This window comes from Eptatretus burgeri, chromosome 4 (genome assembly GCF_056783735.1).
Source record: "Eptatretus burgeri isolate ZD-2024b chromosome 4, Ebu_testis_v1, whole genome shotgun sequence".
Taxonomy (NCBI): domain Eukaryota; kingdom Metazoa; phylum Chordata; class Myxini; order Myxiniformes; family Myxinidae; genus Eptatretus; species Eptatretus burgeri.
In genome coordinates, this window is record NC_140964.1 from 21,134,731 (window position 1) to 21,147,353 (window position 12,623).

Below are 12,623 nucleotides of genomic sequence, written 5' to 3' on the forward strand. Positions count from 1 at the left end.
TCTACTTACCCCTCCCTTCACCAAGCATTCTTCCTCTCCACAAGTCTTTCCTTCCCTTCTGCTTCCTTTCTTCAATGTTCCCTCACCTCATCGTTCCCATTTTTGTTGGTTACATGTTTATGGCCCCTACATTTCCAATCATAAAATCTATTCTACATTCAGAGTGAGTCATAAGTTCCAAGACACGGTTTTAGCTGCTTCTACAATAATTGTTTATGCAATGTACTTCTCCTGTTTTTTTTCTTCAGAAAATACAAATAATACATTAAACAAAGATGGCAGACACCAGTCCATTTCCGGTGGAAGAGAGGCCGGAAGCAGTGGTGTGATACCATGAGAGGAGAAACAAACAAAATGATGAAACAGGTGCAAGAAGACTTCAAGGAGGGTTTTGGAGAGTCAGAATCAAATCTTAATCTTTGGGGAAAAAGGCATTTCAAAATAGAAGTGTCCATGACAGCAAGAATATCGGACGACCAAAAATTCATTATTATAAAATTATAATTTGTCAAAAATTAAAAGCAGCGAAAACCATGTCCTGGGACTTATGGAGAGGGAGGAGGGAGGGAGAGCGAGGAGTGTGGGGGGGGAGCTCGGAAGGGGCAGAGTGAGGAAGGGGTGGAGAGTGAGGAAGGGGGAGGGGCAGCAATGCTTCACCACATGTTGCTCAACACTCCGGGAGGGAGGGGTACGAAGAGGGGAGAGAGAGAGGTGTGGATGGAGAGTGCTGCACTATATTATGGGGTGGGGGGGGGGCGAGGATGAGGGAGAGAGAGAGAGAGAGAGAAAGAGAGAAAGGTAAGGGAGTGAGGGTGAGTCAGGAAAGAGAATGTTATGTTTGGCTTTATGACAACACACACACAAACACACACACCCCCTATATACAGCCACTTCCTTATTTATGTCATCGACATGTTCCTGGTAGACATCGTTTAAATTAAAATAAAGTAAATCGAACCTCAAAATCGCATTGACTTAATGTATTGTTGCAGCCCCGGCATCGTGGGGGAACGACGAGAGAGGGGCTGTCTCGGGTTCCTCTCTGGACTCACCAGGAATCGCAGGCCATTGCGCATGAATAACTTTGTGCTATGGCGGGTCACTAATCGGCTGCGAATACCAATAACTTGACTTAGGGTCCTCTGTCTAACAACTGTTTACCTCAGGACACGTGACTTCTTGATCGGGCATCGCTCCTTCGGTACGCACTTGCATGATTCAGATTACCTACCGGATTAGATACAGCCAAGCAGAGCTGCCAAGTATGGACCGACTATTGAACAGATTCTTGGGGAATAACGTCCTGGCGAAGCTGGGGTGCAGGCCATGCTGGACCAATGGAGGAAAGACAAAAACGAGCTGGGAACATGTCTAACAACACATTTATTTAAATCAGATGCGAGGAAAGTTACATGGCATGGAAAATCGATTTATTGCAAATGTACAGCAGGGAAAGCAAGAAATTTGTGGGGTGTGGCAAAAAGCAAACTATTTACAAAAGCAGAGTTATCCCAAAAGTTCTTATACAGTCTTAACTTATGCTACGACAGGCACACACATGCATGCACACACGCACGCATGCACACACACACACACACACACACACACACACACACACACACACACACACACACACACAAGCCCAAAGAAAATTTGAGATAACCCAGAGAGATAGAAACAGTTGAGGATTTACAACCTCTCAATACCTGGCATGGCTGGCAGACCTGCACAGCCCAGAATGCTCAGGAAAGGGGAGGAGGGAGAAATACTGAGGGTGTCTTGGGTTCATGGTTGAGAAGTGCAAATGTAATATGACATGGGGTGCGGTGTAGTGTAAGAGGAAGAATGTGAAGTGAGGGTCAGTTTGGTTCACTTTTCAGTTCGTTCTTGAGTTTTGCTCTGAAAAGAACAGTTGGTCGGGTTTGCCCGCATTGATTGATCTTTTGCATCAACAGTGGACGAGAGATGGATGGTAGAAGAAAGATGCGTGAGAGAAAATATCCTTTCGTATATCGTGTAAGAATCTATATGTGTAAGTATGGTTGTAACCTGAGGAGAGACGTTGAAATGGAGCCGCCCTAGCTTGCAGCAGAAATGCATGATCCCACGCCTGGCCATGCTGACTTGATGCTTGTCCTTGTGCTGCCTGTCTCCCCAGAAAGGTCTGATGTTTGGCGATATTTTCTACTGCAATGCTCTCGGCGATTTGCTCTGTCCCTGGTGATAGTCTGCTCCCGTGATAATCTGCTCCCATGATAGATTGCAGAATGAGCCATATACGCTCTTTTTATAAGCCCCAGATTAAGGGAGGAGCCAACCATCAGATCAAAAGGAGCTCCAACGAAATTGAGCTCCCTTATTTGTCCATAGCAATTTGGTCATAGCCACGCCCCACCAGGCACCGGAGGTAAAAAATGGCTCTGTCGTTAGCCAAAAAGGGTCACGCATAACTCCCAATCTTTACATGGGGCCGTGATTTTTGAAGGTGCTCTCTGGACCCAAACGTGTGCTGGCCTTCATTCAATCTTGGGATTTTAGGGAAACCCTTGTGCCACCCAAAGGTCCTCAAACGAGCTCCAGCGCACATTTGCACTTTGAGTTATGCCCCAAAATAACCCCACCTACATCTCTTCCATGTCTTCCAAGGCTGTGGCAAGTGTTATATGAGTATGTGGCAGTTGAGGTGGTTGTGGATTAGCAGCACATTGTGGTGCTTGTAATGAAGTAGCAGGACGTTGTGATGTTGTGGGCAAGAGGTGGAAGTTCCTTGTAAAGAGGTTGTGAATAATGGTCACATTTGTCATGGAAAATGTGAACGTGGGTTGTTTCGGGGATTTTTAGTGGTCGTATAAAGCGATTGTGGTGAGCGTGGTATAGTTTTGGGAGCGGAATGAAGGTCTGAGGTGAAGTGGCAGTTGAGAATTGGCATGCAGTTTGAATGGAAAATTGGTGCTCAGATGCAAAGGAGGTGCTCATGGCGCACTTAAATTAAAGGGGATGGTAACACTATGTTACCTGCTGCTGCTGCTGATGTCTTGTTGTTTCTGGAAGTGTTGAGGTGAAGGAGGGAGAGGAGTTATAGAGGAGTGGGATCATCTGTGTCAGATGACCTTGACAATGATTTTGGCGAAGATGGTGGTGTTATTGATGTTGAATTGGAGAGGGTATGAGATGTGGTTTAGCTTTTTGACAACTAGATGTTGAGGGCTCACTGGCATCATCCTTTGGATGTTCTTTCCCTTCATTTTTTTGAAATAAGGGAAACAATGTCGTCTGAGCTGCGTTCATCTACTTTTCTTTTTGAATTGACTTACAGCAGCTGAGGTCTGCTTGGACATTTCAGGCCACTCGTGAGCCGCGTTGTGTGTTGGGATCATCTTGATCAAAGATGGCGAGACTCATCAATGAGCCGGAAAGCCTACACAATCCTCTTACTAATGAGAGTACACAGTGGCTCAACTTCTTCACTTTCTACCTCCGATTCCTCCACCTGGAATTCCTATTCCAGCATTAGAAGGTCCTCATTTGAGAGCTCCAACCGGTATGAGTCCAGCATCTCCTCTACATCACCCTCCACCTCATCAAAGCCGACAGTCTTGGTCATTTCGACGATGTTACGTCATGCTTTCGACAAATCATTATTTACTGAGCATGCGTTCCATTTTTTCCAGAATAGAACTTCCAGCATACGATGTCTTTGTCGCACTCACTGAGGTTCCACGTTTAGCACCTTTATTTTTTTTTCACCACGTACACTTTCCACTCATGATTGCAAAGGCTACACTTATTACAGCAGCACAATTCATGTGCAAAACGGCCAACACTTCACCAAATGCATGAAGCCAAGATGGAGGGTTTCCGGAAAGTGAGGGAGGGGAAACTGGGAAAACGAGGGAGTGGGAGGCAATCTATCTAGCTGGCATCCGCTGTTATAACAAACAGGTTTTCATGCTATTATGTGCGAAAATTAAATCGCAGCATTACTTACACACTCGAATCGCGTAATTCCAAACGCTTGTGAACGTAAATTAAAAAGTGGTATAAATGACAGGCGCACAAGAGACCAGAAATGTGCAAACAGAACATGCGTAAAAGGCGAGCTTACTACATTACATCGGGTCAGGTCATGGGCACAACCCCCCCCCCCCTCCCCACGATGGGAGATGGTTTACGACTCACGATTTTGCCTGTTCTCCACCAAAATTTGCATACGTGTTAGTAGTACCTCAGGTCAGGTCATCCGTACAACTAATATATATATATATATATATATATATATATATATATATATATATATATATATATATATATATATTGTTATGGATTTCAAAATGGGATCTGACGAATGCACACAACATTCAGATCCTCAGACAGTTATTTCCATAAATGCATGTCCAGGATAGACCCATCCCCATGTCTAGTGGGATTCTAACTTTGATGCATTGGAGAAGGGTACAGAACAGATTCCCTTTCTTATGGGATGGCCTTTCCCTCTTTACAATATGCTCATGCATGTGAGAGATAGCCATCAGCCCAACAGAGGCTTGTTCTCCCCCTTTTCATCGGGACACATTGGCTTGGAGGTGGACGATTTATTTACACTTTCGACTTCCAGGACATTTGATTAAGCATGCTGCGGGCTTTTCCTGAGCAGTTATTCTGATGGTCAAATCCGGCTGTGGATTATTTACCTCACCCACCTATCTTTCATTGACGTTGACGTCCATCATTTTCCATCGACATTTGACGCCCTGTTTGGCAGCTCTATGGATGCTGGCTAGCTCTTGTTCATGTCAGGCTGAAGGAGGAAGGGATGAATGTGAGATTGATGGTTGGAGGTCACTTGCAGCGATGCGCCAATAGACAAGGTGGATTTGGCTGACGTCTTCTTGAGGCTCCGCCCACACTGGTTGTCTATAAAAAGGGAGGACCACTTTCCTGACAGTTGGTGACAGTTCCTCACAGCTCGTGACCATTGGTGACAGTTCCTGACAGCTGGTGATGGTTCCTTGCAGTTCCTGATCATTGCTGACAGCTCCTGACGGTTGATGACAGTTGGACCGTTCCTGCTGGTTCTGCTCGGTACCTGCTCTTGGCATACCTGATTCTTAGTGTCCCTGGTTCCTGGGGGTGACGATGTGATGTCAATTGGTGTTCGAGCCTGTTCGCTGGTGGGTGCACGGCGAGGCATGGCGCTGGCAGCGGACCAAGTTACGCTCACAATTTTGGGACATTTTATTGGATGCATGCCAACCTCTGCCTTGGTAAGCCGAGACCAGATTTCTCTCCCCCCTGAATGATCTGCTGGGTACCCTTGTCTCGTGTTTAATTGTTAAGTAAGGCACAGTGATAAGTATCTGCTCTTTGTCTATTTTTCTATCAATGCCTGTTGAGTTGAGTTGTTGAGCAAATCCTATCAATGCAGGATTTGCACTCCAGCCACCGTAAAACGCTTCATTCCGCAAAACGCAAAAACGCAAAAAAATCTGAAAACCCACTCCGTGGGAGTACCTCCTGTGCAGCTTCCCTTCGCAGGGCAGCTCACCGGATGATGGGATTGGGGCAAAGCCTTCGGGACCCCCAATCTTTGATAGGAGGGAAACCACGGGGTAACATCCCTGGGTCAGATTGCGGGAGAGTGTGTCGGAGTGGTGCTGAGGTGTCGTCCACCAGACGGCGGTCTCCTTGGGTTAACCTGAGGCGGTCCCTTCGGGTGGGTGCCTGGAATGTCCTATCCCTAAGAGAGGATGATCACCTGTCTCTGTTATCATCTGAGCTCAAGCGTTTGGACATCGGGATTGCAGCTCTCTCTGAGGTTCGGAGACCGGATTGCGGCGAGATAATGGTGGGTGGTTACACCTACTATTGGTCTGGTCGCTTTGATGGTTACCATACCCAAGGAGTTGCTGTAGCTGTGTCCAATAAGCTGACCCCAATGATAATTGAGGTAACACCGGTCAACGAGCGTATCATGAGATTAAGGATTCGTCACTCCTTAGGTGTCATTTCCCTGGTCTCTATTTATGCTCCGACTGAGGCGAGTGATCTTACCGTGAAGGACACATTCTACGCCACACTCGAATCTGTGGTTGATCAGTGCCCCAGACGAGATACACTTCTAGTCTTGGGGGATTTCAATGCATCGACTGGAACTGATAGGGATGGTTATGAGGTGTGTGTTGGTCCCCATGGGTCAGGAACTATGAACCAGAATAGCACTAAGTTCCTTGACTTTGCAAGAAGTCATGGACTTAGGGTGGCTAGTTCATGGTTTCAGCGCCCCGCAAGCTCATCGCTGGACTTGGTATTCCAACGCTGGCGGTGTGGCAAAGGAGATTGACCATGTCCTCATTGGACGTCGTTGGAGGATGATCCAGAACTGCAGGGTCTACAGGAGTGCTCAGTTCCTCAATACTGACCACAGGCTTGTTGTAGCAACTCTAAAGCTGCACCTTAAATCCTGGAGAATGGTACCATCCCAGCCTAGGCTGGATGTTGCCAAGCTCAGGGATGAGAGAGTAGCTGAGGAGTTTGCGAACAGGCTGAGTGGACACTTGGGGGGTCTGGGTGCTTTGGGGGTCCTGAAGAGTTGTGGAGCACCTTCAAGACCACCATCCTTGATGTTGCCGGTGGATGCCTTGGAGTTCACCGCAGGGCAAAGAAGAATTTTGTCTCTCAAGGGACACTGGATACCATTGACCAGAGTCGCAGGGCCAGGCTGAATGGCAGAGCTGAGCTGTTCAGGGAGCTGAGGCGTAAAACTGTACGTGCACTGAGGGTGGACAAGGAGGCCTATGTGCGAGGAATCTGTGAGGGGGTAGAGCATCACCTGTGGACAGGTGATTCTCGTCCCGCTTACAGGGGAATTCGCGCATTACGTTCATCCAAGCCCATCCCTCGGAGCACTGCAGTTCGAGCAGAGAGTGGTAGGCTCTTGACAGAGGAGTCTGAAGTGAAGGCCCGCTGGGCCGGTTACTTTGAGCGGTTGTACCAGGCTGATCCCCAGCTGTTGAGTTGGACGTCAAGGGTGTTACAATCCCTGTTGCTGACCCTCGAATCAACTGTGGTCCACCATCGCTTGTGGAAACACGGGCTGCGGTGAACCAGTTGAAACGGGGCAAAGCTCCAGGGATCTGTGGCATCCATGCTGAACTTCTCAAGGCTGGTGGAAATGCTGCACTCGCGTCGTTGCATGCAGTTTTGTGCTCTGCCTGGAACACAGGCATCATCCCAACTGACTGGAAGAGGGGCCTTGTTGTCCCTCTCTGGAAAGGGAAGGGTGATCGCCAAGACTGCAACAACTACCGAGGGGTGACGCTGTTCTCAGTGCCGGGCAAGGTCTTTGCTCGGATAATTCTTGATAGGGTTCGCCACCATCTGCTTGAGCACCAGCGTCCAGAGCAGTCAGGCTTTACACCAAAGAGGTCAACGATTGACCGTATCCTTGCTCTTCGTGTCCTCACTGAACGCAGACGAGAGTTTCGGCAGGGGCTGCTTGCAGCCTATGTTGATCTCTGTAAAGCGTTCGATTCAGTGAATCGGGATGTCCTCTGGAGGATTCTTGGTCTTCGTGGGGTGCCACCGAAACTGATCGATCTGATGTCTGAACTCTACTCTGGTACTGAGAGTGCTGTGAAGTGTGGTGGTACCGCCTCTGACTTATTTCCAGTTGTTACTGGAGTTCGTCAGGGATGTGTACTTGCCCCCACACTTTTCAGCACTTGTATGGACTGGTATTTTGAGATGATGTCGGAGAGATCAAGTTGCGGTGCATCGTTTGGCAATGTCAAGATCTCGGACCTTGATTTTGCAGATGATGCAGTCATCTTTGCGGAGACTTTAGACATCCTCTTGGGGGCCCTCGAGGTGCTGAATGAGGAGTCGGAGCCGTTGGGATTACGGATTTCTTGGGTCAAAACAAAGATCCAGGCTTTCGGTGACATCTTGGATGCTGCTGTCCTGTCTGTGTCTGTTTGTGGTGAGGATGTTGAGGTCGTGGATAGATTCACTTACCTTGGCAGTGATATTCATGTCTCCGCAGGTTGTGAGCCGGAGGTCAATAGACGTCTGGGTCGGGCCTGGGGAGTCATGGATTCACTGGATCATGGGGTGTGGCGCTGCCGGTACCTGTGCGGGAGGACGAAAGTCCGAGTCTTCAGGTCCTTGGTACTTCCAGTCTTGCTCTATGGGTGCGAGACTTGGACTTTGACCAAGGATCTGAGACGGAGACTTAATTCCTTTGGTACCAGGTCTCTTCGGAGAATCCTTGGCTATCGCTGGTCGGATTTTGTGTCCAACGAGCGGTTGCTGAGAGAGACTCGGATGAGATTTGTTACCTGCATAGTCCGTGAGCGTCAGCTGCGGCTGTATGGACATGTGGCTCGTTTTCCTGACGCTGATCCTGCTCACCAGATTCTCTCAGCGAGGGAGTCTCATGAGTGGAGGAGGCCAGTGGGCCGACCACGTGCCTCATGGTTGCAGCAGGTTGACCATCATCTCAAGGAGATGGGGATGGGCCTGGCATCTGCCTGGGGGATGGCCAGACGGAGGCCCCTGGAGTACCGGCGGAAAGTGGACGCAGCGACGCGCTGTTCTGGCACATGCTCCCATACCTGACCTGACCTGTTGAGTTCTTTATTTGTTTTCGATTATTTTGATTGATTTAAATTCATCTATCTCCACCACAAGGAAATAAAATGTTCTTCAGTTTATTTATTTTTCTTATTTATAAATTCCTTGTTGATGTTTCAACCTGCCCGTGCTTGTCCTTTCCTTCCATTGATCCAGCAATGTCTGAACCAAGATAGACTGGGAGGTAATTCCCAAACTAATTAACCTGTCATAGTTGGCATGCACCAGCGGTAAAGCTCGGCCGCCTGACTTAAGATGTAATAAAGATAAGATTGGTGCATCCTGAGGGCACATTCCCCATTCAGAAAGCCACGTGATCTCTGGTTAAATGGCAAATTAGACAGTGGACACTGGAACTCGTGGTTAACTGATTGGCATTCGTGGTTCGAAAGCAACCCACCATACCACAAAGTTAATTGTGAGCAGTGGCCACAGGTCCGGTTCTTCCAAGGAGAAACGAGGATTAACCCCCTCATAATACACTCGGAACCCGTCGCCGTAACAAAATATATAGATATATACATACACACACATATATATATATATATATATATATATATATATTGCCCCCCACCCCTTGCGAGGAGGGGGGGGTATGACTTAAAATTTTCGTCTGTACATGTGTCACGGTGCAAGTGGTTTACTGACCCCTGCTGCAGAAGGGCGATTATTAGCCACTGCACAAAATATATACGCCCCACCTCAGCCAACTCCCCCCTCCCACTGCCCCTTCGGGCTGCTCCTGTTTTTATTAGGACATAATTAATTGACATAATTCAATGACAGTCACGGTCCAATAATATGCAATTCATAGACACACTCACGTGGGTCGACGGAGGCTTCACCATCCGTGTTTTTTGTTACATATGTATGTATGTGTGTGTGTGTATATGTATATATATATATATATATATATATATATATATATATATATATATACTAACAGAGGACCCATCCACTGGATTGGAAGAGTTTGTGCATTACTGGCTGAAAAAAATATTGTCTGTATATTGCAAGAAGACACTGCAGATGTTTGTGTGGAGTGCATCTCAAGGGGTCGAATGGGTCTAAAGGTCAACAGGTCTAAATGGTCAATGGTGTCTAAAGGGTGTAAAGATCGAAAGTGTTTAAGTGGTCGAAGGGGTCCAAAGGGTCTATAATGGTATTAAAGGTTCTGCAGGTCTTAGGGGTATGTTGCAATAGTAGTTAGAGTCTCCAGGGGTTTAAGTGGCTTAAAGGGTCTAACGTGACTCAGGGGTCTAAAGGGGCTAAAAGACTTAAAGTGTGAATTGGGATTGAAAGTGTCTAAAGGGTCTAAAAAGGTCTAAAATGTCTTCAACGATCTATATGGTCTAAATTATATGTTCCAATCCAGTAATAGTTAGGAGTCTTCAGGTTCTACAGGTCTGAAAGGGTCTATCGGGTCTCATTTCACTGGTTGGGTCACTGGTCGGGCATTTGGCAGCAAAGTGTCACCATCTTATCCAGTGTATAGCAATTTATCTCACCCGCATGCATGTGGTGTTTCTTGTTTTCAGGTCTGCTTTAAAAGTGTTTTGCCAAGTCTTTTTTGGGTGACCTTATTTCCTTTTACCATATAGTGGTATCAATTTGAGGGCTACCCTGGAATGGTGAGTATCAGGGAGATGAAAGATATGTCAGGTTATCCTCAACCTACTTTCTGTTACGATGTCCGAGAGGCACCTTAATTCAGTTCTCTTTAACACTTCCTTCTTTGTGACATGGTCTCTCCATGTGATTTCAAGAATCTTGCGGAGGCAACATTGGTGAAATACATACAGTTCATGTGACACCTTTGCTGTTCTCTTCGATGTCTCACTGGCATAAATTGTAATGGGCATGACAATGGAAAAGTGGAGTTTTAGATTGGTGACAATATTAATCGTGGCTAATTTCTATACTTTGCAGAGGCGCTGAAAAACTGAGGATGCCTTGCCAATTATTGTGTGGACGTCAAACTCAGCATCACCTTCCCTGGAGGATGTGGTCCCTATATACGGGAAATGGTCGACTTCTTCAATGTTTTCCTGACCAATTTTAACAGGGTGACCTCGTTGTTGTTGTGTGTCGTGGTCTTGGTCTTTGTGCAAATGATACACAGGCCTACTTTAGTACTGCATTTCTCCAAACTAGACGTCATAATCTGAAGCTCAGTAGAATCTACACCGAACAGTGCAATGTCATCTGCAAAGTCAAGGTCTGTCAAGTGATGTTGCTGTCATATGACATGACAAGGTTGGCAGATGTCATGGCTTTCCTCATTACAAAGTGAATAGGAAAGGGGAGAGTATACACCCTTGGTATACTTCTGTAACAATATCACGAATCCGTAGTCCCAGAGCTTGTCTTGATGAAGCAACTGAAGCTTTGGTGCAGAGCTTTAGATATATTGATACATCACTGTGGGATTCCATACTGTTTTGTAATGTTCCACAATGACTGTCTGTGGATGCTATCAAAAGCTTTCTTGAAGTCCATGAAGTTGATAGCAATTGACTTCTGAGATTGTAGGCTCTGTTCAATGATATTCCTCAGTGTGAAAATCTGCTCTATGCGACTCTGCTTGATGTACTACTTTGAAAACCAGACTGTTTTTCACAAAGGATATCCCCTATATCTTCCTTTCATCTGTTAAGGAGTACTGTGCAAAAAACTACCAGACACAGATAGGAGTGTTATACCTATCCAATTGTTGCAGTCACTGTGGTGTCTTTTTTGTAGCCTAATGATTACCCCTTGCCTCCACTCAGCTGTAACAACGTCTGCTTTCCAGATCTTGTTGAACAGGTCTGTGAGCTCTGTGATGATGACATGCTGTCCGTGTTTCAGAAGCCCTGCTGAAATTTTGTCCAACTAAGGTGCCTTGTTGTTACTCACTTTCATGATTTCCTTTTAGCACCGAGTGGTCATTGTTACCTTTAGACACTTCATCATTGCCTATAGGGTCTACAAGGTATAAAGGATATAAAAGTGAAAGTAGTCTAAGGGGTCAAAAGGGTTTAAGGAGTCTTAAGGTGTCTAAGGGGTCGAAAGGGTCAAAAAGGTCAAAAAGGTCTAATGGGTTAAAAGGATCAAGGGGTATAAGTGGTCTGAAGGGGTCCAGGGTTTTCAAAGGGTCTATGGGGTCTATGAGGTCCAGGAGGTACAAATGGTCTATGGTTTTAAGGGGGCTGAAAGGTCTAAAGAGTGAGAGGATATAAGGTGCCTAAAAGGTCTTCAAAGGGAATAAAGTCTTAAACATTCTCAAGGGTCTGAAGCACCCAAAGGGTATGTTCCAATAGTAGTTGGAGAAACGGTATGTTCTAAAGGTCTAAAGGGGTGTCAGGATTCTAAAGGGGCCAACAGGGTCAAAGTGGTCAAAAGGGTGTATGGGAACTATATGGGCTTGAAGGGTCATAAGAGGTCTAAAGGGTCTGAGGCACTCCAAGCGATCATTTATTTTTGTGCATTTATTTTTTATTGGGGCCGCAGCATTGGCGTGACCGAAAGAAAGGGTACACCACAGCTCCTGGCGTGCAGAAGGAGTGTGAAAATAAGCATCTGGAGAGAGGATGAGTTGGAGGAAGAAGTGCCTTGAGAGAGAACTGGACTGAAGAAGCTCGGGAAAGAAGCACTGAAGCTCGAGAAAGACCAAAAGAGTGACAAGGGCTGGTTCTGGACACACGTAGGAGAGTGGTAGTGGAATTTTTGGGAGACGTTTGGGAGCTTGATTGTGCTTGCTCCTTGTCTTTGGCTTACATTGTCATTGGCTCACTTCATCGCTGGCTCTGTTTCATTGTTGCTCAGGGAGTACGGCTCTCTGAAACATGGACACCACTTCCTGAGCGAAACCATTACCCTGCACTCCACATATTGCCACAGTGAAGTCCTCACCTGCAATATCCCAGTGTTTTGTGAAAGTGTGATCTGTGGCACCAAGGCGGGTTAGGTTTTATTTGTTTCTTATATCCCTGTACAGAAATTTGCATGCC